Source organism: Echeneis naucrates, chromosome 5 (assembly GCF_900963305.1).
Source record: "Echeneis naucrates chromosome 5, fEcheNa1.1, whole genome shotgun sequence".
In the NCBI taxonomy this organism is placed as follows: Eukaryota; Metazoa; Chordata; class Actinopteri; order Carangiformes; family Echeneidae; genus Echeneis; species Echeneis naucrates.
This window is the reverse complement of record NC_042515.1, coordinates 2,122,765-2,148,378: the sequence shown is the minus strand read 5'-3', so window position 1 is coordinate 2,148,378 and position 25,614 is coordinate 2,122,765. Positions and strand designations below refer to the sequence as shown.

The 25,614-nt window shown below is 44.9% G+C and overlaps 1 protein-coding gene across 1 annotated transcript in view; it reads left to right on the top strand.

Annotated features, from left to right (window-relative positions):
• The first annotated feature begins 3,130 nt into the window (after positions 1-3,130).
• dag1 (dystroglycan 1) overlaps positions 3,131-25,614 on the top strand; it is a 45,468-nt gene continuing 22,984 nt past the window's right edge. Inside the window, exon 1 of the mRNA XM_029502827.1 lies at positions 3,131-3,919. The gene's annotated coding sequence lies outside the window, so the exon portion shown is untranslated. The remainder of the gene's footprint in view (positions 3,920-25,614) is intronic.

The window sequence follows — 25,614 nt, the reverse complement described above, 5'->3', positions numbered from 1 at the left end:
ACCTTTGCACATTTTCTCTGTCTTTGTCAGCCTCGATATCACTTCTCCCTCTTCTCTCCTGCCTCGCCTCTCCGGCTCTCCTGTCTCCCCACGTAGTGTTGGTTTACTCCTACTTCTCCTCTCATCAACGCTTCTGTCACGTACCGTCATGAATATTGAAACACCACCTCCCTTCGGTAAAGCCTGGCCTGTCTGAAGACGTTAGGAGGAACGAACCCCCCCTCCTCTCCAGCAGCTAGTTGTTGCTCCGTGTTAAGATGTCTGAGCAGAAACAGCCTGATAGTCTGTTATGTTATGTACAGTCTGAGTTCACTGACCTCACCATCTTATTCTGTAAAGTTTGTGTGCCTTTGTGGTAACGAACCGCTGATGTGAACCAACACATTTCCTCATAGAATCATCAGCGATTATCAGTTTTTCACGCATGGTGATCACCTGACCTGTGGCTTGTTAAGACAAGCTAACGCTAATGCTAAAGTAAAAAAAGAAATAAAATAAAATAAAATATAAATGAACAGTCATTTTCATTAAACCTCCTGAAATAATATCAAGTTTTCAGGGTTTTAATCGAGAGCATGTTAGCATGTTAGCATTTACGGGCTCACAGAGGAGCTAGCCTGACTGTAAACACTGAACGGTTTATTATGGGATGTTCTGAATGGACAAAACACATCAAGTCGTGATCGCATGTTAGCATCCTGACGTTAGCATTCAGCCCAAATGACCGCTGCAGGTCAACTGTGGACTGTAAACTGGCCGACACTCGGTCAGTCGGATGGCTCAGGACTCCCCACGGCGGCCGTCTGGGATCTGCTGCAGCCCTGAAGCTCACGAGGCGAGACGGTCTCTACAGCGATGAGCTACCTTCATGTTGAGCTGTGAAAAGATTTTCCAGACATAATCGTTTATTCATCATTTGCACAGAGTCGTGCATGAATTATTCCACGGCATTCCTTTTTTCTTTTGCTTTTACAGTATTTTGTTGATGCTACTTTTAATCTGTTGCGACTGAATAGATATGTTTTGTTTTTTTTTTGGTTTTTTTAGGACATTGTCTTCATCTCCTGTTTGGTTTTCTGGAAAATGTTTAGTTTCCGTGCTCAGGTTGGCCAGGCCTCATCAGGGAAATGTCTGTTCTTTGCCAAACGGCGTTGACTGGAGGCTAAAGGAGAGGAGCTAGCATATGTACTGGCCTGAATACTTTGCACATTTAGCTCGAGAACATGTGAGTAAACATTTCTGTTTTCATGTTGTAGTTGTGTGTTTGAGAGAAGGATCCATTTTTTTTTTCACAGATGATGAAGTCATGCACTTTTGGCTATTTGCGTTCGTGACATTTGACAGTTTTTCAATTATCTCACTCAGACCCAGAGTCACAAGTTTGTTTTAGTTCGTTTTTTTAAATACCCGCAAATTTTAAGACGTTTCCCCCCCTCCCTCAGTTGAATGCAGTATTTATGGTTTTAGTGAAGTTTATCCTAAACAGTCTGAACCCAATCGGGTTAACAGAGTTTCACCATTCACTCGTTTAGAAATGAGAAATAAGTAACTTGACGCTAACCTAACGAAGCTAAATCAACTTAAAGCGCATTTGTTTAGAGGTTACACAAATATAGACAAAGTAAAAAAAAAAAAAAAAATCCTGTTTTCCTCTGACATCCACATACAGTACGAGTCAGTAAAGGCGATGCTATTTTCTTTACGGCTTGGACAGAAGTGTTTTCCTCTGCTGCTTCCGGTTCGATTCCTGGATGCTCCCAATGAGCAGGTGAGCGAATGTGAGTTTGTTTGTGTGGGTGAGTGTGTTGCTGCGTTGTGTCGTTGTAAAGCACTCTGTGGTGCTCTTGGGATAAAGATGCTATATAAATGCAGTGCAAACACTATTAACCATCACTCTGCTTCAAGCGCGCACTATCTCATGTAATATATTCACACATCACACATCGCCGCCCTCCCCAGAATGACTGCATGGTAAGTGGCTCGCTCACACCTCCACAGCGATTGTTGTTGGGGAATGTTTTTCATTTGCCGTTCATGACTGTGAGAGATGTGAAGCCGTGACCTGCTCGACGAAACTCTGTTTCTTTGAGTCCACCTTCAGTTTGGCAAATGGAGTGGAATCAATGTCAATATCATCGTGGCTTTGTTAGAAAACAAAAAAAAAACTAAACATGCCTGGTCCCATTTTTATGGCGAGGCTACTCAACTGAATTCATGAAACACTTAGCTGAGTTTTTTTTTTTTTATCAAATCAAGTTCATTTGGTGCCATATGAATGCATGAATGCATATAAAACCACTCCAGGTGCTGTCACTGTCTCCGAAAAGTCAATATGGGCAAAGACATGCAAAGTCAGACTAACTAACAACGGTTTCACCTCCCTAAGACTCGACAAAGCTTTGTTTTACTTTTGGTCATGGAAAATGTTGAATAAGAGATCTGAAGAAAGATCTTAGATTATTTATTTGTGAATTTTGGTATTAAAGCTTAAATCAGAAATCCTCAGTGCAGTGCACACGTCCATTGATAAAGCCGGCATGATGCTTATTGACACCCCGGATCAATGTCATCACCAGAACTCCTCCGGAGGGCACAAGGGACCCAAAAGGGCGCTCGTGGCCGTCCAAAGAGATGTCAAAGAAGCTCAGCCAAAGTAAACAGGAGTCCGATCCAGCGCTGTATGACTGTGTGTGCTGCACAAGCAACGTCAGATTTATTAAGAATTTATTATTTATTGTTTTATTGTTTTGTGCAAAATGGGTTAATGGCTATTTATTATTTCATTAAGTTAATTCTGGTATTAAGCCTGATAACTTGATTAGAAGAGTCACTGTGGTATTGATGAAGGCTGCTCATTGACCCCCCCCCCCCCCGGATCAATGTGATCATCATAACTCCATCGGAAGAGGCGTTGAGCACACACATTGATTTATCCGCTCATGATTAGGCCTTTGGGGACACATGGGGGGGGGGGGGGGCAACACGGAGGGAGGTGTCTGAGGAGGAGGGGAAAAGAAAAGGAGAGGGGGTGGAGTAATCCGGAGAATGTGAGGCACTGCCCTCTCTCTCTCTCTCTCTCCACCTCCTGCTTCAGCCTCGGCAGCGGACATTTGCGTGGAGGACCTCGGGAGATCCGGAGGTCCGACAGCAGCGGAACAGACTCCCCGGCCGGACTCATGGCTGGAGGCTCCGGAGCTCAGCTTTAGGGAGTGGACATTTTATTTTTTATTTTTTCATTTACCACAAGAGAAAGTGATGTGATTTCATTATTTTTAATCATTCTTTTTTTTTTAATTCTCACTATCAAACCCTATAATTATTTTTTCCTCATCTTTTCATCCATTGGATCTGTTTTTTTTTAACTCCAGGCACTAACCCGAGCGGTGCTTACTTTTTATTATCATATTATTATTATTATTATATATATATATATATATATATTTTTTTTTTTTAATCACTGTGAATAAGCTTCCACCTTTCTGCTGAGACTACAAACTTTGGACCACCGAAGGGCAGCTCGTCGTCAGTCAGCCCGGAGGGGGGGAGAGAGAGAGACGGAGCAGCGAGGAGGAGGAAGAGAAGAAGAAGAAGAAGAAGAGGAGGAGGAAGAAGAAGAAGAAGAAGAAGAAGAAGAGGAGGAGGAGGAGGAGGAGGAGGAGGAGGAGATTGGACACCGAGCGGAGAGCCGCTGTTTGTCCGCTCCGCTCTGCGCGAAACGCGGGCAGGAAAAGAACCGAGCCCCCCCCCCTGCCCCCCCCCCAATAAGACTCCCTTTTTAATTTTTCCACTCCTCCACCACCGGGCGGAAGAAGAAGGAGGAGAAGAAGAAGAAGAAGAAGAAGAGGAAAGGGGGAACAAACGGGAGGATTTTAGCCTGAATGAGGAGAAGCTGGATATAAAACCTGGAGGAGATCTGACGGTCAGTTCCTCTTCTGTGCTTATAAACGTGTGTGTGTGTGTGTGTGTGTGTGTGTGTCGGGACATTGAACGCAGCATTGACTGTTAGTGTGTGTTGCTGGAAAGAGAAAGTGCTTGTCGGACTGGAGGGGGGGGGGGGCAGACATTCAAGGAGATGCCGGCAGAGCCAAATAAATATCCACCTCCACGTTCCTCTCTCTCTCTCTCCTTCCTGCAGCTTTTGGTTTATTGTTGATTTATTATTATTATTATTTTTATTATTATGCTCACTCCAAAATGAAAAAAAAAAGCGTGGAGGTTTCGGTGCGTTTGATTCCGGCACCGGCTGCGCTGAGCCGTGATCCGCGGCGGCGGAGCTGTGCTCGGTCGGTGGGGGATATTTTTAGGATATCACCGTGTTATTAGCCGGCTCTCTGGGCTACTTATCCCGGCTCCCTCCCTCCCTCCTTTTCCTTTCATTCCTTCCTCATTCCCTTCTGTCCGCCCCCCCCCCATATGAAGCCCACCACGCTCATTCCTCTCCGGCTTCAAACCCGAACAGGTGCATTTAAAAGCCAGGCCGGGACAGCCCGGGAGGTGGGGGGGGTGGGGGGGGGGGGTTATGGTTATAATGTGGACTGTATTTCACAGACTGTCTCCAGGTCTATTTTTGGCATCCTGTTTCGGGGGGGTTGGGTATGTATGTCCCCTTAAACCTGAGAAAGCCCCCCCCCCCTTCATTTGAGGTAGTGACCTTATTGTTCTTCATACTATTTAGTTGCTCGCGCTTTTGCGCGCGTCCTCGTGCACCAATAGGATTTGAAGTTGACTACAGTGAAGATGGAGGGGGGGGGGCGGGGGGGCCTGTTGGATATGGACTCATACCTCATTATGAGCACTTCAGTCCAAGTAATGAGGAGGTGAAATTGGGGAGTAAATAAAAATGAAATAAAATAAAGAAGTCAAAGTGAGAGAAGGAGCCGACCCGCAGGATGTTTTCCTCCCACCGCCTCGTCGTGATTCCTCTCACGTCCGCTTTGCCATGGAGACGTTTGACAGCCTGCTGCGGTCTGGGTATGTCTCCTTTGACCGAGGGACGGGACAGACAGAGAGGGAGGATGGAGTCCCAGGGAGAGGAAAGCTAAAGCTGAGTAAGGACGTTTATTGAGAAGGAGGGATGAAAGAAAAGAACCCCCCCCCCCCACCACCTTTTTATAAGAATAAAAAAAGGAGCCACTTTTGGTTGTTTAAGCGGAGAGGCCTCTCAGGATGGAGACACACATTGTCATATTCTAACCTTCTGTAGTGAGTCCTTGTTGTGCTGCAGTTTCTCAGGTGCCCCCCCCCCCCCACCACCACACCCCTTCAGTGGGAGTCAGAGGTTCTCCTCTTACGGCTGGTTTGACTACAAAGCTGTTTATTTCATTTAGTTTTCTGCTGATCTGACCTTTGAGGTCCTGCTAGGGATTTGATCCGTGTCCGGCTTTTTATTATTGTTTTTTGTTTGCTTGTTTTATTGTTGTGTGTGTGTGTGTGTGTGTGTGTGTGTGTGTGTGTGTGTAAAGCAGCAAGCTGGTGAAACTCCTCACATCTGTCCTCCTCGTCTTTTTTTTAAAGATCATTTGATTGTTAAGACATTCCTGGCTGCTCTTATTATCCCACAGGCCCTAAATAAATTAAAGGACTCGGCCTTTCAGTAATGGGCAATTTGGAGGGCTTTGAGTGGTCCCCTGGGGGCCGTTATTCACTGTCTGCAGCCCTGTGGAGGAGCCCGAGAGGTTCACCTATTTTCCTATTATTCCCTGCACACCAATGGATGCAAATCAATACCTTCTCAGGATTTCACACTGGATTCTATTTTATTCCGTCCTGCTGAGCCCCTCGTGACGCAAATCAGACAGACCTGCAGCTGAGTACACTTGTTTTTGTGTGTGCGTGTGTGTTTGTGTAAGCAGGCGTCATGTTGATAGGACTGGTGTGTTTTGTAGACAGGCTGTCTTTAATCCGCCACACAAAGAACAGTGTTTGCCCCCCCCCACTTAGAGCAGCAGGAACAGCCACTGTTGATGATGGTGATGATGTCCGTGTCCGTTTCTGTTCCGTGGTTTTTCGTTGGGTTTTGTTTTGTATATTCAGGTTTGTGCAGAGTGAGTTTGGCTGTGTGTGACTTTTGACCCCCCTCCCTTCCTGAACTGGTTCAGTTTAGCCTCAAATTCGAAGCTTCTTCTTGTTTAAAAAAAAAAAGGGCAAGAGCCTGTTCACTTGACTTTTACTGGGATAAAAAAAGGGGGATTAAAAAACAGATTAGTGTCTCTGGCAGTTGCAGTAAATAACCTCATCTAGTCTTTTTTTGATGAGGAGCAGAGCGACACACACACACAGACACACACACGTGTTGGATTGGCGTGCTGGTGTGTTTGACTGGATTTATTTGTGTAGCATGCAGCAGGCGTGGAGTTGTGCGAACAGAGAGGTGAGAGTCACTCTGTGTGCCGCTGCTGCTGCAGTGACAAGAGGTCCGGTTGTTTGTGAGCCGACTTTGCTGAATGTGTGTGTGTGTTTGTTTTTTTTGGTTTTTTTTTTCATAACGTTCTCTATCATTTTTATTTTTTTTATTTACACACCAGAGAGAGACCTCTGTGTTTAACCTTTCACGGGTTAAACCAACAGTGATCGTGTGTGTGTTCCGTTCCTGGGCAGTTTCCTGTGTGTGTGTTGAGTCGACACCAGAAGAGCTCGCCTCTGAAAGGCGCCTCAGTCTTCAGTATTTAAAAAAAAAAAAAAAGGTGTGTTTTTTTGGCTTAGCAGGTTTAAATTACCTCTAAAAGGCAACTGAGCTGCCGCTGCAACCATCTTTTCAAGGTGATGGTCAGCTTAATAGGTATCGAACGCTGCTGCACGCAGATGTAGCACACACTTTGTATCGGGCCTGCTGTGTGTTCAGAGGAGGAAAATGCTCTGTGGCTCTGTATTGTGGTTTTCCAAGGAAGCGCTGGAACTCTGGGTTGGATTTTTTTTTTTTTGCTTTCTGAATGTGTGCATGTGCATTTTTGTGTGTATGTGTTTTGTTTTATTCCTGTTGAAACTTACATAATCTTTCATTTGCTGAGTAACTGCTGACCTTAAATGGCCCCTGACAGACCCGACTACAGGATTTCGAAGGTCTGTGTGCCAAAGACACATTTCAGTTGCTGAGGAAATGCCATTTTCAGAAAGTGCAAATAACTTTGGTGTCATAAACAACAGTGTGTGAAGCTCATGTAATCCGTTAAGGTGGCCTTTAGCATTCGATTTGAAACTAAGAGTACAATTTTTCTTTGCTTTCTGCCCTTTTAGGCTGATGCATCATTTCGTGTCTTACTTTACTTTTTCTCTCATAAAGTTGCCAAGTTTAAAAACTTCTCCACGTCTCATCATATTCAGAAGCTGCTCAACCTCAGCTAATTATATGTGTCACTCAGTAAGGACTGTGTTCACTGTAGTAGGGGAGAGCAGCTGATGTAAAGAAGAATAGCCAAAGAAAAGTTCCTCTGATTGGCTGTGACATCACCCACCGGAGCCAATAGGAGCGTCCGACGTAGAGACGTGAATACTAAAGATGGAGGATGAGAACACAGAAGTAAAGCAGCTATCAAACATCACGACTGCGAGTTTACTGACCAAAAATAAGTGTCAAACACGGCAAAACAGAGAAAACAACAATTTTTTTGAAGGCTCCAGCCGATCAGTCTGCACATAAAGCTGTTTTCCTTTCGTCTCTCCTCGGAAGTACTTCTTTTCTCCTTTTTATCCAGCAGCAGCTTTAGTTTATCCCAACTCCATCTCAGCTAAAACAATATTCAGTGAAAAGGCAGAGGCAGATTGGAGTCAAACATGTTCCCCAGGCTTCCACCTCCTCACTGAGCACATCGACGTCTAAGCAACGTCCTATTTCAGAAATCAATATCATCCGAAATAGGATAGAGTTCCTCTGTTATGAAAAGCCATGCGCATCCTCCAAATGATGAGTCTAATCTTCAGCTCCCTGCTTTTCAAACCTGAGGTACAAGTGGAAAAGAGGATTCTTTTCTCAGCTTAAAGATCAGGATGGTGTGTGTCTTTTTTTATTTTTTATTTTTTTTCTTCTTTCCTCTTTGGGAAGCTATGGGAGGAAGGTTACCAAAAAAAACCCAAAAAACGCAGTAGTGGAATGAGCCTACTTTATCACGTCGGGAGATGAGATTTAGATCCTTTAGGCGCTCTCTCTCTCCGTCTCTTCTCTTCCTCTCTCGCCCCTTGTGGGCTAAAATAGGGGATGAGGCATGTACAGAGTTTCTCTGCCCACAGTTGGCTACAATTCTGTCGCTGTGAGTCATGCGCTCGCCACGACTCAAACACCACTCGTCGATGCACATACGGCACATTTGTCAGAACACTAAAATAAAACAGTCATCGGATGTTTAAAGGGCCTTGCAGGCTTTAAAAGGTGTGGATTCTGGGCTGTTGCTCGCTGCTATTCTTAGACCTGCATGACAACAACAACCCAAAAAAAAAAAGAGAGGAAGAAAGAAAAAGAAATTCTGGGCTTCCGTTGGCGCTGTTGACCAGCAGATTCAGAGACTCAGAGGGTCTTTGAGTGTAAATTGGGAGTACATTTGGGATGCGGAGCTAACGTTGGTCTTTTTGCTGTTGTCATGGTTTCAACATGGTTTAAAATAGAGGCCAATAAAAATATCTGCAGCCACACAGATGGTCTTCTTTCTGATTTGCTGCTGTTTCGGAGGGTTCACCCGGAACGTAACTGCCCGACCTGGGTACGCCAAACGTCGAGGCTTTCTTTTGATTGTGGTCTGCGGTACTTCCTGTCACGAGCTGTCGTCGTCGTTTTAGAATGAATTTCCTGTTTGTTGCAGTTTGCAGATCCCGTCAGTCTGTCAGGGCTTATGTTGTTTTCTTTTCTGCTGCTCCAGCTGCTGTTCTCAATCACCTGTTGGGAGCCAGTCAACGTCATGGGGAACGAGCAGCTCTGGAGAATCGACAGGAGTTTCAATTATAGCAAGCAGAAGTGGATTCGGAGCTATCCAAAAATATAACATCTCAATGCCTTCCTGACCAAACGCACAAAAGCGCGTGTGTGTTTTATATTCTAGGTGGAAGCAGCAGCAGCTTTATTTGCCTTGATGCTGGAGCAGAAACTGCCAAAAGAAAGAAAAATGATCTGAAAAATATCCAATATGGCAACAAGATTTAAATATCAGGATGTAAGCTAATATCGAAATATTGTGATGTATGTATGATATATATTTTTTTTATCAGGATGCTAGATCTCTTTGATCACAAAATCCGATTGTGAAATAAAATATTTTTGAATTTTATATGGTGTGACAAAACCCAACCAGAAGTGTGATCTGCTGGTGGCAAGCTAGTTTTGCTCGCCATCATTTCAATAAGATTCAGCCCCAGGAAAGTTTGTCACTGTTAATTCCAGTCAAATTTCTGCTGTGTCAATGTTTATAAAAGTTCACAGCCATCAAAGTTAATTTAACATTTCTGGAGGTTTTGAGCACCTCATCTGGACCCGTATCAGTCCTGTAGAGAGAACAAACAACACTCTAATCAACGCCTGTCAACGTCAAAACCGTCGTCACTGTAAATCTTATCAACGCCGGGAAATGTGCTGCATGTTGACAGAGGCTGAAAATCATTTCAGACAGAGGATATCTGGCAGCACATATCCTGCTTGTAAAAAAAAAATTATAATAAAAAAAAACAAAAAAACAGAAATCATCATTTACACAGAAGATGATTAATGTTCTGAGTGAATTGATCCTGACGCTAAATCGCGGTGACAAAAGGCATTGTGGGTTTAATGGGACGTGTGCAGAGCCGCGGGGCTTCTCGTCGTGACGAAAGAACTCTTGATGGACATGTGTCTTCTCCACAGTGAGCTCAGCTGTGTGAACACTGGCCTCAAATCGGGGAGGTGGAGCAGGAGGGGACAGGACAGAGCGTCCCACTTTGGTGTTTGGAATCCATTTTCAACATTTGAAGGCGTTTTAAAACGAGTCTTCATGAATGACTGAACTAGATAATATCTGTGCAACATGATGAAGCATCAGCTACGCCTTTAAATGCGCTGACTCTGGAAAAAGACGACATCCGGGATCAACAGCAGCGCTGGTGAACCATCAGCAAACCACAGAAAAGCGTCCAGGCTCAGGTGGTGTGAACACACTTCCTCTGCAGCTGTCGAAGTGGCCGTGCACGGCTGCAGGAGGACACGGCGGAGGCCATTATGAGCGATCAGCGTAGCTTCCTGCATCAGGCCTGGACGCCGCTGATACAGAGGCCGTTTTAGTGCCGGAGCTCAGGACGGCGAGTCCTCGTCATGCTTGTTGTACCTGCGCCTCCGCTTCGCCCACTTTAAAATTAGCTGTTCAGCACTGACACCGGAGCCTATTGAACTTTTTAAATCTCCCTCTTCACAAGCTTTTCTGTCGCCACTCTGAATTTCCTCCAAACTTTATCTTTCATTTTCTGGCGAAACGACCCCAAAACCCAACTTCCCAGAATTCCCGCTTTCCCCTCATTACTTTAAGCTTTCCGCTGTTGTCCAGTCACATCGTGTAAAATGGTGTAAGAAGCAGATATCACAGCTCTGTGTGTGCGTGTGTTTGTGTCTGTGTGGGTCGACATGTCACACCACCGATTTGGGAGAGGCAGAGAAAACGGGGTGGCAGCGCAGTAATTAGTTCTGGGGCATTAACTGCTTATCAGCGGACAGTTTTATTAGCCCCCTTGTTTTGGCTGGTTAGCCTTCTGGACATGGAGCCAAATGGCGCTCCGAGTCGCCCGGTCAACCGTGGAAGAATTCGCTGCGACGCCAGAAAAAACCTCAATGCAAGTTGAGAGCAAGGGGAGTTGGGGGAGTGGGGGGGGGGTGGCGTGGTTGGAGGCCTCGTCGCAATTTGACTTTTGCCATCGCCACATGTTGTGAAATGTCAAACACTCGACCTGGCGCGACGACGTCGGTTCTTTTACACGTCAAGGCGCCGCCACCAGCAGTGTGTGTGTGTGTTTAGAAATGAGAAAATCAACTCCAAAGGCCTGTGTGTGTGTGTGTGTGTGTGTGTGTGCGTTGCTTTGGGTTTAGTAGATCTTTTTTTTTTGGTTTTGTTTCCCTTCAGAGCAGAACCCATTTGTGTTTGTTTAACCCAACATGGAGGAATTTGACCGCAGAACTATGAATTGATGAAAAGCCACAACGTTTCATCACGACATTTAAGTGCACTTTTATAGCATCAGCAGTTTCTTTTTTTTTTTGAGTCTACTGTGAAACAATGGTAGTTCAACACATGTTCAGTGTGTCAGCAGAGGAAACGAGGGAAGTGTGGAATCAGACTTCTGCTGTAAAAATGCCATTTTATGGCTCGTGTTTCGTTCTCTATCAGCAGTCGAAACAGGCCGGCATGTGGAGGCATGCTGCCTGGTCATCAATGACGAAAGTCAGCGCCACCGCAGCCGCCGCAGAGCGTCAAAGCATTACTGGTGCAGTAATCACATAGACTGAAGCAGTTCTCCGACTGGGTGCGGGTCGGTCTGGGTCTTAAACTCAGGCAATATCACTGACATCACTCACCTCCAAGTCAAGGAATAAGTATCCAAGAGTTTTCTTGTTTTGTTTCGTTTTGTTTTTAAGTGCGAGACGCTCACAGATACATCATTTGACTTTCTTGGCGTACATTTTGAAGTCTTCGCTGACAGGCAGCGCTCGTTTCGGTTCGTCTGCCGTGTGGCGTAAACGCCAGCAGACATGAAAAAGAAAAAGAAAACACAATGTTTTTTTTTTGTTTTAAGAAAGAAAGAACTATCTGCGTGCCTTCTTTATTAAAAGTTGATAAGAGTGCGATAACTCAAAGAACAGGAGGAGAACGGAGAGCCGAAGAAATGACGCCGGCTGGAAGCAAAACCTTAGACCTTTGTTGCTATTTAAAAAGAAAAAAAAAAAAAAACCACATACACACCAAAAAAAACAGGGGGAACACTGTTTCATCACTGATTCTCAAACGTGCCTGTGTGGATTTGTGTGTGTGTGTGTGTGTGTGTGTATGCATGTGTATATTGTGTTGACTCAGGAAACAGCTTGGCCCTTCCACCCGGCCGGGAGCTTCTAAAGCATCGGAAGACAAATACAGGAGGCCGAGGAAATGAGACCTGAGAGAACATGTTAAATCTAACAGTCAAACATCACCAGGCCTGTGTGTGTCTGTTGGTGAGATTCTCAATAGACAACATTGTTTGTGGTGTGAATTCCAAGATACACACCAAGTCACACATTCGCACCAGCAGGAGCGTATATACGAACGTCAGGTGGTGTGTGTCAACACACACACACACACAGACAGACACACACAGTGTTATATGGGACAAACACGAGCAAAAGGCCTCAGGTTACACACATTCTACAAGTTTGGGCGAGCCAACAGGTTTTGTAAACAGTGACACATTCCTGCAGCGGGGAGAAGGAACAGATTGATTTGATTGGTCACAGTGAAACGGTGATCGGTAAAAAGGGTGAACGTGGCTGCCACTCACAGTCAGTTTTATTATTGATCGATGTTCTACATCTTTTCAAAATCAAAAATCAAAATTATTTTGCCCATAAAATGTCAGAAAATGGTGGAAAATAATACTCAGGAAACAGGCGGCTCAATAGGGCTGCTCTGTCTACAGAAACCAGCTAAAGTGAAGTAATATGTATATATTTTTTTTCAGAAACGTTAGTTGTATGTATTTTTAGTGATTATTTAAATCAACAACACAACTTAGCAGTTCATTCTCCTTTGAATAGTGTCATAAAACAGCGAAGCGGCCAATCTGCTCATTAGTGAAGCAGTCCTCTGAATTATGGCATTTTCCTCTTGATTGATTTTTGTTAATGATTAATCATTTATCAATAATATTGACCAACTTAATTGTTTTAGTGGTTGAACAATTATTCAGGTGTTTCCCCATTGTGTGTTATTGATTATTTGGTGTGGCCTGATGTGTCCGACTTGAAGCAGGGCGTCGCCTTCTGTGATGATGAAACAAACTTTTAGTCGAGGCAGACGAGGGAAATTTTAAAAGAGAAGTAAAATTTCGATGTGCCCTGATAAATTGCTGCTTTACAGCTGATGCACCAGGAAGTAAACAGTTGTGTTTTTGTGTTTTTGTGTTTGTGTGTGTGTGTCATGGATGCTCATCTTCAAGCCTATTTGCAGATTTGTGTTACGGCTCAGGATGTCATGAGTCACCCATTCATCAAGTTATTCACCCACCCATTTATCCTCATATTCATCCACCCACACTCTCATCCACCCATCGAGCCATTCGTTCAGCCCCCCCCTCCCCACCACCACCACCACCCATTCACCCGTCAATCTGTCTTTTTCTGATGGGCAGTCACTCCAGCGGATGAGAGCTGTCGTCTGCCGACGTGCTCCGATGATTCACGTCCAGCAGACGCCATCGCTGTGAGGTAACGTGTGTGTGTGTGTCTGTGTGTATTTTAGTATGAGTGTGTCTAAAGCAGGAGGAGGGGCCCTGCATTTGTGTGTGTGTGTGTGTGTGTGTGTGCGTGTGCAGGCTGTGGGGACAGGAAGAATTTGGGATTGTCGGGGGATGTCGTAATGGGATGTGTTGATTGATAGAACTGGAGACTGCAGAGCTGCACACAGATGGGGAGGGAGAGAAACGGGGTTAATAGAAAGCGGGGGAGTGAGGGTGACCGAGGAAATGAGCAGGGGGGGGTGACAAGGTGGGAGAAATCCAGCGATGCTCTTCATGAACGTCCTTCTGATGTTCACTTTGACCTCAATTCACAGATCTGGACTTTGGAGGAGGAGGAGGTTTACATGGTTGTGCTTCAAATAGTATCACAATTTAATAATCTTCAAGGGCAAGTGGAAAAAAAACACGCCCAGATCTGTTCACGTCACCGACTGAAGCTGGAACGGTGTGTTTAGAGTCTGAAGCTGATTTTTATCAGCAGACAGCTTCAAAAATAACTTTGCTGAACTTTCCAGCCTCATGTCAGGCTGCGGCCTCCTCCTTCGCCGTTCACGCCGAGTTCAAACATGCCGGAGGCGAAGTGGGAAATCTCAGTTGTCGTCTTCAGCGGCGGCTGGACTCAGTAATGATCGCATGCTTTGCTTTGTTCTTCCCGTTCAAAGAAACCAGAGACGGAACGGAACAAGTTTGGATTTTACTGACATGTTTTATTAACACGATTATATTTACGGTCTATTTACGGGCATATTTTGATTTGGCTTTGAAACCTCACTGGGCCACTGTAGTTTTCCTTTTAATGGCTGCGACGGCTGAGAGCCGCTGACAATTACTTCAAACTCCTGGAGGAAGCCAAAACATCTGGAGAGGTACCTTAAATATTACCCAAGTTTGTTCCTTTTACAAGTTTCCGAATAAGCTGTTGAAAAAGTCAAGCTAATCAAATATAGATGGGCTCTTGTTGGCTCACCTGGTGGACTGGGACTCTTCCAACTCACAGGTTGGCCGCTGCATGTTTTTCCTCCCCTGCTTCCCCTGATCTTTCTTCCTCGCTGTGACTAGCACAATAAAGGCAAAAAAAAAAATGCCCCCCAAAAAACATTAGATTCATCTGTTATCACTCGCTTGACAACCTCCAAGCCTCCAGCTATGCGCTTTACATTCCTTGTTCAGTATCTAAAGCAAGGTTTGGTTTTATTCTGGGGACATAACACTTTGTCTTCATGGTGCTGGATGTTTATTGTTGAAACTGTTATGAGTTGGCGTGTGTATGTGTGTGTGTGTTTGCGAAGCCACTTGCCTCAAATTGCCCCTTGAGGGAGAAATGCAAAGCATTTCGATTCAGCTAAACAGAAATGAGAACGGTTGATTGCCCCCTTCATAAAGATGGCGAACACCGAAGCTCAGACAGCGTGTCCTCACTGTCGACAACGGGCCGCCTGCAGGCTGGAGACGGTAATTCATAAACTTTCTTTCTAGAGGCCCGATATGTCTGCTGGAAAGTTCACTTGTAGGCGATTCAAAGTTACTGCAAAGTGCAAATTTTGGTTCAGTTGACTTTAGTGTGAGAAATATGGTGCATAAGATATGGACTCCTTCCAGCTGTGCTTTCTGTAAAAGTATTAAAGTCATCAAGGATGTCAAGAAAATGTGATTTTTCTCCACAAAGGCCTGCGGGGGTCTTCAGACGTTTTTCGTGGGTGGCATGTGTCGGGGGATTTTCTCTCAGCTGCTTTGAAATGTTCACCAAAAGATGAGGCTGAAGTTCTCGTCTGATAATTCATCCTGAGTTTCTTTATGTTTGAGGAGTTCCCACTTTCAGGGCGCCAACATTTAGAGGGTGGTTATTTTCCTGCTTCAGCCCAGTTGGATTTCGGTTTACGACCAGCCAAAAGCTGGTGCACTTTAAGTAGAACAGCAGAAACGGTGGAAATGTGGCCAGCGATAAAACCACAAAGAAAGTAACCTCAGAGAAAACATTTTCATAACCCTCCAAATGAGTTCTGCTTTTGCATGAAGGGAAATGAAAGAGCGAGAGGGAGAAAGGAGGGGAAAAAAAAAAAGAGGCTGTGCTGGAGGAGGCGAAGGCGCCCCGCCATCGTCTGCTCTGTGTTTAAGTCCTGAGACATCAGGTGGATTTGTTGCTGAGCCGCAGCTTCTCTTGAAGTTCACCTCGAACCAGGTGTTTAGCCTCTGCAGCGCTCAGCCTGTAATCAGCCGAGCTCGGCTGGAATGATATGAATTCTGTTTGAACGTTCAGGACGAGGCTCAGACCATCGCAGCCCATGAAGCGAATGAGCCTGTTTTTTTTTTTTTTTTTTCTCTTTCTTCTCAGCGTCTTCGTTTTGCAGCATGACCAAATGTAATTGTACTTATCCTCCATGCAGGGATTGATAACGTACCGTCAATTTTCAAATTTAATTTTGCCTTCTCTACAAAATGTAATAATTAAATGAGAATCCTCTGGAAGGAGCCGAAGAAACAGACAAATCCGCGCCTGTGTTGTTTTCTTTGCTCTTAAGTTTCACGTGAAGAAAAAAGAGAAGTGTGTTTGTTTACAGCAGGAAAAGAGGAGGAGGGAGGGCCGCTAAAGTCTTCTTTGATGTGCAGTAATTCATCCATGGCGTCCTCCCTCTGCTCCGTTGTCATGAGATGCTAGCCGTCTCACTACCATGGCCAATGCATTCGTTGTTTGCTCAGTGTTATCAGAAGGTACAGGACTGCACCCTAAAAAGACTCACCCAGTCGGGGGGGGGCGTTCTTAGGACTCTTAGGACTCGTCCTGCTCTCCCTCAAGACTCCAGGCAGACTGTGTGTATTAAATACCTTTGCTAGACTCCTGACGCTCTGAATCACTCTGCCGCAGCTGCACCTCGCTTTGTTTTGTTTCATTTCTTTTACCTCTTTCTTTGTCATTTGGTCTCTCCTGGTTTTACCGTTTGACTCATCTCCTCCGCCTGTGCAGGTAGGAAGCACTTTTTCACCCCCCACTTACATCTGTCATCCACTTGTGCATCTCTTTTTAGCAGCTGTTGCCTGCACGGCTCTGTTGAGGGGAATATATGAACTCCAAACGTTATATTATGCAGGCTAATGACTCTGGTTTTCCTGTGGCTATTGTTCATTCACTTTGGTTTATGACCAAATGCCTGCCAACCATTTTTGGTCATTTGTACTCGGAGCTAATTAGCAAATGTTAGCATAATCAGCTGGAAGCCTATTCAGACACCGGACTGAACAAAGGAAGTTCAGGTTGTGCACTAATGCAGTGAAAGTATCAAAGGTCTCCTCCACAGAGAAATGCTCACAGCCTGGATTCAGAAACCACCCATCAGGATCTGACTTTACGATGTCACAACAAAGCGGGCAGCCCTCTCAGCCCCATCCGCCTGATTTGAGTCTTTACCTGAAATCTGCCTTGTTTTTAATGAAGACAGTCAGCCACTCCGACAGAGAGGCCCAGATGATCGATTCTTTTTGCCGCTTCTTTCGTTCCCATGCTTCTCATTTGCTTTCTATCTTAAATCATCCGTGTCCCTGCGCGTTCCTTTCCATGTTATCCTCCCCCCATCCTTGGCACTACCGGGCCATTCGACGATAGTGTTGATTGGACGTAGATGGGCCGCCACTGCATCGCTGTCCTCGCCCATCCGCCCACCCCTGCTTCATCGAAGCCCCCGGACGGTCAGGCTCGAGGCGCCAACCGTCACGTTGCTGACGTGCTCGCTTTCTCATTCTCCATAATCTTATCGGTTTCTTCTGGTTGTACGTCCATTCTTTTGTTTTTCTTAGATAACAGAGCGGTGTCGCCTTGACGCGACCTTCTGCACCACAGTGCTCTCAAATCAAAACACCCCTTAAGCCTGCAAAGAGAATCACAATTTAATTTTCTCATTAGTATCAAAGAGGCAGTTTTTTGTGCTTCACATACAAAAAATGTATAAAAGCTGAGGTCGCAGCGACAAAGAGATATTGAAAAGTTTCAGGTCATCTGAGTTCGTTTGCAGCATAATTTTCCTCTTTTGATCTGTCAGTCAGACCAGCTGCAACATTCCAGCCGCCGCCGAATCATTCTTCCTCTCGTAACTGTCGGCAGTGACGTTTGAACGCCGCACGCGTCGCTCTCGATGGTGAATTCGCAGGAAAAAGAGGCCGGGGTGTTCTCGTCTCTTGTGTTTTCATTTGCAACAGTTTAGAGGTCTTTCAAGTTTCATTTCTTGTGGCATTTACCTAAATCCCTTTACGGCGGTGCGTTAAGTAACATTTAGCAGAAGAGGTGAGAAATAAAATCTAGTGATAAATATCAGCTCAGCGAGGCCGCTGAACGTGGCGGCGCCGCTCTATTTGACTGTGATTAAATTTAGATGGGGGGGGGCAATTTTTTTTTTTTTTTTTTTTTTTTGTCATCAGGCATCAAACAGCCGTGGTACATTTAAAAACCATGCCGCTGAGTTGGAGGTCACATTGCTCAGTCCGTGAGGCTATCGCCCACGGCTCGCTATTATCATACAGATAAAGAATGGAGTCGGCAGTGAGCGTGGAGGGAAGGAGGGAAGGGCTGGCTGGAAAAGGTAGATCCAAGACGCTGCAGTGAATTATGTGCTTTGTGGCTTCGAGATTAAATAAATAAAGTACGTTTAAAGAAAAAAGAAAACCCTAACTGACTGAATTCTGGCAGAGAAAAGGAAATACAGTGGGAGGGAACGGCTCGCTGCCTGGCTGCGTCACTTACTGCACAAACTGGCTGCTACCAAATGAGTCAGTAACACTAAATGTGTAACTGCCTAATGGACTGATTGAGTGAGGAAAGTGGCTTACATGCTGACTTACTGTGTGAATGATCTGCTTCCCGGCTGACTAAACAGGGTTTCTGATTACTGACCTGTTGGCAGTAAGATGTAGATATTTTTTTTATTTATTTTATCTCAGATTGATGGAAAACCACACAAAGTAATAACTGTCGTACTGCGATCCACCTGTATGTTCATTTATATTTGATTTCTGGTGATTTCGTGTTTTTTTTTTTCTGTTTCCCCAAAAAGACATTTTTTTTTAAAATTGAAGTCTATGGGAAAATGTCCATAGTTCTCGCTTGATCTATCGGCTCAGTAGATGTTTTATAGTCTCAGTCTGTTGTTCCAAGTCGTCTTCAGTCCAACGTGATGTCCGTTTGTTTTAAGCGTTGAGTATTTCATAGAGAAGGGGGATGCATTTGGGGGCGTGGCGACTGTGTGATAGACAGACTGTACCACCCAATCAGGACAGAGCACAGAGCAGGTCAGTTCCAGAACCTTCTCTCTCCTAAACACGATGTGTGACATCACAGTGGGATGGTGTGTGTGTATAAAATGGGGCTCATGATGAATGCTCGCAGGCCGGCTATGTTGCAGGTTTGTGTTTTTATGTATTTTATACATTGGTGTATGTTTATTCCAGCCTTCTGTCGGGGGACTGTGACCCCCCCCCAACAGACTTATGGTCTGACTTTGCCGACTGGTTAGTTTCCTGCCTGCCTGCTGTGTATTTATAACTCGCTGGTGTAAGCCAGATAGGACGGACACAGATGAGAATTGATGACCTTTATCACCACGGGATGGAAAGTGATGGGTATCACTGCAAAGTCATCACACGGAGGCGCACACACATTAATTTATAGACCTGTATATACACACTGCACACAGATACATGTAGCCAGGAAAACCTGTAATGTGAAGGGACACACAGCAAACAAGAACAGCAACAGTACACACACACACACACACACAGCTGGCAGTTGTTGCAGAATCCAGGTCAATGCAGCAGGTACAGACATGAAGTGTATTATCAGAAGCTGCACATGACTGAACCAGATTAGTCCTGTTTTACTTACAGGAGGAGACCAGAGTTGTGTGCTTGCATTATGAAGTAAAGCAAAAAAAACCAAAAAAAAAAAAAGCCAAGGTCGACAGGGAGGGAGATCAAACTCAGGACGCCGGAGGGCTCGTGGAGCTGATTGCAGCTTCTGTTCTGGGATTTGTAACTGCAGAATATATTCACCCCCATTTCTTTTTAGAAACCCAAAAAGGAAAACACTACTTTTTTTTCTTAATTAACAGTTTCTCACATCTCTTCCCTTTTTTTTCTGCGCTGAGTCTCAGACAGTTTCATCTGAAATGAGTTACGAATCCTCGTCTTCGGATTCGTGGTATTAGCAAAAGGCGTATCGTCTTCCAGCAACAGCTGTTTGTCGGCCTGTGTCTGAGAAATGATCCCTGAGTGAAGGTCAGACACTTTCAGCCATTTCTCAATTGGAAGCTGGGATGAGTTTTCTTTGCTTGGCCGTCACTTGGCTTTAAACCTCTGACTGTATTTAAGGCGAGGTCTAAAAATAGTCGCTCTGAGGTTATTTACCCCGAACAGAGCTGTCAAAGGAGGGAAGGCAGGGCACGTTCGGAGGGAATTGGATGGCACCTGGGAGCCTGGGAGGGGAAGCTCGCGGATTGAAGCGCACCCTCGGATTAAAGGGCGCGGATTAGCAAATCGGCAGGGGTTTCTGGAAGGGTGAGGGTGTGCGTGCGTTTGTGTGTGTCGGTGCTTATAGAAACTCTTGTGTTGCCCTGCTGTCATTTTCTGTCACACACACCAACTGTCCCCAGCTGTCTATCTCAGAGGCAAACACACACAAAGACACACACAGCTGCCCCCAGCTGTCAGTGTACCTCAAGTCTTAGTTGGTGGTCCCAGTAGGACAGGGGTCACACACTCACGGACACACACACACTCTCTCTCTCTCTGGCAACACATCCTGAAATGCGGAGTGTGATATGGGATTGACAAAACTTTCGCGACTTTCAGGCAAGAAACGAAAGACAACATTTTACAATGCAATGACACACACAAACACACACACACACACAGACATGGGGGGTGAGGGAGAGTGAGAGAGAAGAGAAAACACAACTTCAGCAGTCTAATTGGAGTGAAATGTAATTCCTCCTGCAACCTACACATTCTTTAACAATAATTGTGTTTCCTCCTCTTCTCTCTCTCTCTCTGTTGTTGTTTGCCTCTCTCTCTCTCACCGCTCCATCTCTGTCTCTCCAACTGTTAATTCTTTCATGTTTCATTTCTGCAGCAGTAGCAGTGTTATAATTAGCCTACTGAGATGTGCAAGGCATCGCAGCACTTTCCCCTCATGAGCTGTTAGCCTTCACACAAACAAACACACACACACACACACACACAGCCTCTCTGTGAAGCGAGCGAGCGAAAGCGCTGATGTGTCGACGTTCCAAAACAAAAGTCTAATCAAAGTGGACGTGTGTTTGGCTGCGTTCGCAAAAGAACTGCAATTCCCATGATTCTGCCCAGCTATTTTAATTTTTATGTTATTTTATCATTGTTATTATTATTAATAATTATTTTCTTGCTTTGCCTCAAATGTAATCCTCATTTCAAGGAACTTAAAGTGCACTGAACCCTGTCGGGCCACCAAAAGGGCTTTGTAAGGAAGAAACACACCACTTGATGCTTTTGGAAACTCAAAAGTACACACTGATTTATATATTCCAAAACAGCGGGGTGTGGATCTGATACTTTGATTTCCACGTGTTACCTTCTGGTTGGAGTGCTGTAATGTCACAGTTGGACCAACAGTCAAACAGTGGTTTGTAGTTGCCGCTCTGACTGGATGAGCCTTTTGTGGGAAGATGATCCTGTTTTCTGACGGAAGGATTATTTGATAGATTGTTTTTGGAGATAATAAATGGCGTCCCAGTCGCTGCAGGTCGTCCGTGTAACTCTAGAATTCAAACCTCTCCCCTCCACAGGTCGTGTTATTTGGAACGCTGGGAGGTCCGGAAAAGACGCCCCACCTAGGTCACAGTTTCCCTGGTGTTTCTTTTGTCCATCAAAATAACATCCACGCCTAAAATATGTTTTCACTGCTATTTTTAAAACTTGTTTTTATGCACCTACTGAAGCAGATATCACTGGAAGTTAGTCAAAATAAGAGAATGAAGATCAATTTATTTCGAAACCATGCATGTTTTCGCCTTTCCACAGCACTTTCATTTCTCGTCGGGTCCCAGAACCGCTCAGACTTCTTATACATATGCATATACATCTGTGCCTCTCATCATCCAGCACGATTGGACATCTGCATGCCCCCGAAATGGATGCTACACCCTAATGTGTGGTATTCATTTCAGGATGGATCATATTTACATCTGAGCCTCGAAGAAACCCCGTTGCCGCCGCCGCCACCCGGGAGTCTGGTCTGAGGCGATGTTGGTGTTTTTCTCTTCCGTCTGTTGCACATCTTCACCCCGAGCTTTCCCCTGTTCCATAAGGCAGGTCCACATCTGTTTCTAAATGTCATACACAGATCTCACCAACTCCGGTTTCAAAGCCAGTGTGCGACCGAGGAGTGGCCAGAAATGTTGTTGCTGTCCGCTGGGTTTGTGCTTGTTCTTCGAATTTCTGAGAATTCTGTGTTTGGTTATCTGTGTTGGATTGTTTGTGGAGGTTCGTCCTCCTCACACCCGCTGCTCTGCTCTTTTGCTCTGCTTCCCCTTCCTCTGTGTGTCAATAGTTTACTGTTTTGTTTTTTGGAGAATTAAAGGACCCGTATGTGAGTTCTGCTCCTGCTCCATAACCAACATTTGCATTAATGGCAGTATAATCACCACTCTGGTCGAGCTCTTTAGCCTGCGTTGCATTCAGTTTCCAGCATACTGACTCAGTCCCACCAGGCTGTGGCTAGCTGGTTGGTTTAAAAACGAAGGGAATGAAAAGTTTCAAAGTTAACTGACACATAGCTCCTTTTTAATAAGGAGGTCATTTGTCAATCAATCAAAATTCAACCTTAAATTCAATGATATTGACTGTCAAAACATGTTTTGTGTGTTTCATGTTGGGATGTTTCAGATCAACTGCATGGAGATTAGATTGCTGATTAAAAGAAAAATGAGACATCTTTTCATGATTAATATTTTAGTCCTCCTTCCTCTCCTCCTCCGTGAACATGGTTGATAATTCACCGGGTTGTTGGGAGCATTTTCAGGCTGAGCTGGTTCAGTATTGGCATGACACACAGGTCTTCTCCCCGCCGCCTTATGTTCACACATATGGTCCATCCGCTCGCCTCCGTAGCAGCTACCAGCGCACGACTACCCCCTTACCCCCCTCAGACGGGGTGGTGGATCTGCATTATGATTGATTGCATTTCTGGGACTGTATTGCATTACACTGCTCCCTTCTTAGCTAATTAGAAATGTCATTATGGGGAGGAATACAGCGGAATTTGAGAGCATCCACAATAAGTTTGTTTTAGAGGAAACACGAGTCTGCACAGATTGTGCTGTCGCCGAGGTCACGGTTAAACAGTTTTGTTCCTGATGCGGTGGTTTTGAAACGCATCCATGAATTTTCAGTAATGAGGTCGAAAGCATCACAAAGACTCTCTTTCTCTCTCTCTCTCTCTCCCCTCGGTCCCAAAAAAAACAATGCTGACTTCCTATATCCTCACACCATGAGAATAATCTCGCTCCTATTTACACATTTGCAAATCACTCTGGATGAGAGAGCGGGCTAAAAACCTCAAATGTGGCTAATCTCTGTGCTAAATGTCTAAATCGTATTGTAAAGGTAAACCACGTCGTGAGCCCGGGTTGTTTTTTTTTTTTTTTTTTTTTTTTTTTGTCATGTCACAGTGCGCTGTGTTTGTTGAATCTGGCTCATGAGGAAGTAGATTTGTCGGGGAGGTCATTGTATTTATGCGTGTGTGATATTTTGTGTCCTGCACGGCGTCGGTGTCACCTGTCAGTCTGGGAGCTTCCTCAAGAATGCAACCATTTTTAGAAACTGTCTCTCTCTTTCCCCCCTCGCTCAGTCTCTCAGGCCTCTCTCGTCCTGTCTGGGGTTGGTAATAGAGGCATCAGATGTGACTTTGGGAGATTGAAAGGTGGCGAGCTAGAAGTGCAGAAGGATGTGGTCTGAAAACGAGATTGAAAAAGGGAGCGACAGGCCGTTAAAGTGCCACTGTAGCTTCTCTGACAGGATGTCTATCTCCGGTCGGCCGCCATGTGGGGAATTCATTTCCTTTAATTGGACGCTGAGTGGCGTTCCTTTCTCCTTATTGGCTCCCTGAAGGAATTTCCTCTGAGGTTTAAAGAGTCTCTGAGATACCTTTGTGTTATGTGTGTAATGAAGTTTGTTGTGTCTTGTATAATTAGACTGCACTAATAAAGTTTTAAAATCATGCAGCAGCACAGCGACTAACTCGTATCCATTAATTCATCAATGAACGTGATGAGGTTTAGTTCAGAGTACAGTTGAGCTGTTTTCTGGTTGGATGGTCGGTTCTGCTCCAAATCGCAGCTGTCTAGGGCGTCAAGCTATTGTTGGGAAAATGCAAAATCCTTGTAGCACACTGAGCTTATTAAGTCAGACTACATTCACTTCCTCCCACCTTGGGTACAGACTTTTTCCTTTTGGATTTCCTCCCATGGGAAGGAATCAAAGCCTCAGCAGAAATTTTACCTTTGGTGCTTCCAAACCTCGCTTCTTCTGTCCTCGCCCTCTTTTTTTATCTTACCCCAGCGACAGCATTAAAGTCTCTCACAAGTCTCCTGATACCACCCACGATGTCTTCTTTCTTCCCCACCCAAACAATAAAAAAAGGGAGGGGGGGGGGTCGGTAACTATCACCACGGAATTCATTATGGGAGTTGATATCCAACTGTTCGATCTGATCAATCTGTTTTATTTTGAGTGTTGGCTGATTGGACTGTGCGTCCAGGTAGACTCAGCTTTGTTGTGACATCACAAAGTTACAGAAGTCCTAATGGCTAATTTGAAGGCCCAGTTTCTCTGCGGATTGAGCACTTTCATACCTTCACACAGTTCATATAGAAACCAGATCTGATCTATAGTCAAAAAAGGAGTTGGGCATCTATCTTTATACAATATGGGACCTTTAAATTAAAGATCATAGCTTCTGTACAGATTTTTTCGTTGCTCCATAGTATTCCTATTTCTCTTCAGGTCAGTTAGAAAATATCTGTCTGTGTTAAGTTGCCAAAGCCCAAGAAACAGAAACAATCAACGCATTCTCACCTCGGAGAGTCAGAAACATAATCATCATGTTTTAATTGGTTGGAATAACGATGGATGCACAGCAGACTTTTTCATGTAACGGTGGAACAGTGGACTGAGAACAGGGTGTGGTATCACCATCGCCAATTAGCGAGACACTTTTTAGGCTGTAAACGTTCACGAGCAACGAGGCATAAAACCCACTTCAGCTGTTTTCGGACACGCGGCGGTTCAGGGATGAAGGGGGCCGTTCACCTTGTGATTAACACAACGTAACGAATACATCTGCGCTTTGTGCTAACTTTAGATTTCACACTGCAGTTTTCACATTGTGGCCTGTAACCAATAAGAAATGACCATCTCTCAAACCTCCCATTCCTTCTCTCCTTTTAGCCCCCCCCCATGCTCTTTAACTGCCCCCCCCCCCATTTCCCCGGCCAAGTCCATTCAATACCTTGCAGAGGAAGAACAGCAGTAAAAGCATGCAAGTGTCCGGTTAACTGTTTATTTATAAAGATGTCCTCGCAACCTGATAGTGGAGATGGAGGGGTTTGGGTTGAGTTGGGGGGGGGCAGAGGGGTGCCAGGGAGTTGGTATCATGTCTGGATATCTATTTTTATCGCTGTGTAGCAGCTAGTCTGAAAGAGAAAACCGTTCGAGGTATCAGTGTGGGTCCGCCTGATCATAGAACATAGATTTGTGGGATTTCAAAAAACAGCATTTACCGTGTGTGTTTCAGACACGAAGCCTGAAACTTTTGAGAACTCAAAAGGACTATTTTTCCCTGTGACTCCCCACAAAAAAGCTCTGTGAAGGTGTGACGCACAGAAAAGGACGTGAATCATGCTTTTGGCCTTGTGTGCCTTTCTGCTTTGATATTCTGCCCGTCATTGTGCGATCCCCAGATTGGTAAACCTTCACGGCGCAGAATAACCAAAAACTATCTCGGTCCAGGGTTAGAGTTTTTTAGCCAATCAGAAGAGAGGCTCTGGTTCTCTCTTTTAATTGGCCAACAATTTGTTTGAGTCTAAGTTGAACAGAAATTGAAAGCAGATTTTAGGAAATCACTCACAAAGCCTGCATGTTGGGTCCAGGTGGGCGGGGCTTGGGACA